Consider the following 2,075-nt stretch of genomic DNA (forward strand, 5'->3'; position numbering starts at 1 on the left):
CCTCTCCTCTTCTCTCCTCTCCCCTCTCCTTTCCTTTCTCCTCTTCTCTTCCCCTCCCCCCTTTCTACCAGTAGCTTCTTAAATAAACCCCTAAGCACCCCCCACCATTCCTGTCCTCATAAGCTCTGCATTCCCAACTCCACTTCCAGCTTAGTGACATGTATTTTTACCTGGTTTGTCCTTCTGTGACTTCCTTATTTGTCCTTCCTTTTCCAAAAAAAAAAAAAACGAAGAAGGGCCAGTGAGATAGCTCACCCTGGACGTTCTGAGTTCTATCACAAGAACCTACCATGGAAAGAGAAAACTGAAGCTCAAAAATTTTCCTCTGACCTCTATGCATGTAGTGTGGCACATGTGTGCCCCACACACAAATAAGCAAACAAATAATAAATAGATGAATGGCTTCAAGGTAAGCTAGGTGCATGGTATAGTGGTGCTTGCCTATAATATCAGCTCTCGGAAACGTGAGGCAGAGAATTATGAGTCCTGGGCCAACCTGGGCTACAAAAGCCTGGTGATGCTTCAAGAAAAAAAGGAAGGAAGAAACTGAGCCTTCTAGTTTTGAGCCAAAGAATGCAGCAGGCATGTTGACACGCATCTATAATATATAATATAAGTACTCAGGAGGACCAGAAGTTCAAGATCATCCTCAGCCGCATAGAGAATTCAAGACCAGATGACTGTTTAAGATCTTGTCTCAAAATGCAAAACAAAAAGAAAAGCACTATTGTGCAATTCTTGGCCCTACTGATAGACACACACATACACATACATACCTACCCCATGGCTAGACCCCTTCCTCCAAGCTCAGCCCCATGTTTGAGAATCTGTTTTTCCACGACTACTACCCTCAGGTGACATTTTTTAAAAAATACTTTTTTTTTTTGATAGGGCTCTCTATTATTTAGTTCTGGCTATCCTGGATTTACTATGTAGATGAGGCTGGCCTCCAACTCACAGAGATACACCTGTATCTTCCTCTCAAATGCTGGAATTAAAGGTGTGTACTACCACACCCAGCTGTTTTTAAAAATACTTTTTATTATTTATTGACAATTTCATACATTTGTACATGTATCTTGTCCTTGAAGGGAGAGCCACAGATTGCATAATCTGATCACTGTGAGCCTTGTTAATCCACATAGGCTTTAATTTTTTGTTGCATTTATTTATTGTGTATGTAGGCACACATGTATAGAAGTTGTGTGTAGGCACACGTGTAGAAGTTGTGTGTAGACATACGTGTAGAAGTTGTGTGTAGGCAAACGTGTAGAAGTTGTGTGTAGGCGCACGTGTAGAAGTTGTGTGTAGGCATATGTGTAAAAGTTGTATGTGTAGGCACACATGTAGAAGTTGTATGTAGGCACACATGTGTAGAAGTTGTTTGTGGGGATACACATGTGTAGAAGTTGGGAGAACTTTCAGGAGTCCGTTTTCTTCTATTTTGTGGGTTCTGGGATTGAACAAGGTTATAGGCTTGGCAACAGGAGCATGGGGTTTTTTTTGTTTTTTTTTTTTTAAAGATTTATTTATTATGTATACAACTTTCTGCCTCCACACACCAGAGGAAGGCGCCGGATCTCTTTACAGATGGTTTGGAGCCACCATGTGGTTGCTGGGAATTGAACTCAGGACCTCTGGAAGAGCAGACAGTGCTCTTAACCACTGAGTCATCTCTCCAGCCCCAGGAGCATGGGTTTTAAAGGGAATATTTGGCGCATTCTCAGAACCCCATAGACTCATTTCCCCTCTTCTTCCTGGCCCTGGCAGAATGAAACATTATAGCAGAAAAGAACATGGCAGAGCTAGGGAGAGGGCTCTGTGAATACAGGGACAATGTGTGTAAGCATGAGGGCCTGAGTTCCATCCCTGGTGTTCATATAAAATGCCAGACAGGACAGTATGTGCCTATAATTAAAGCACTAGGGAAGCAGAATCAGGAGGACCCTTGGTTTTCACTGACCAGCCAGTCTAGAGGAGACACTCAACATCAACCTTTGGCATCCACATTGCATTTGTACACATATGTGAATACACATGTCTGTCTGTCTGTCTGTCTGTCTGTCTGTCTGTCT

General features: G+C 42.6%; 1 protein-coding gene across 6 annotated transcripts in view; it reads left to right on the plus strand.

Moving 5' to 3' along the window:
* Positions 1-2,075, plus strand: part of Cux1 (cut like homeobox 1) — a 333,866-nt gene that overhangs the window by 257,008 nt on the left and 74,783 nt on the right. The window lies entirely within an intron of this gene.

This window comes from Microtus ochrogaster, chromosome 2 (assembly GCF_000317375.1).
Source record: "Microtus ochrogaster isolate Prairie Vole_2 chromosome 2, MicOch1.0, whole genome shotgun sequence".
Lineage (NCBI taxonomy): Eukaryota > Metazoa > Chordata > Mammalia > Rodentia > Cricetidae > Microtus > Microtus ochrogaster.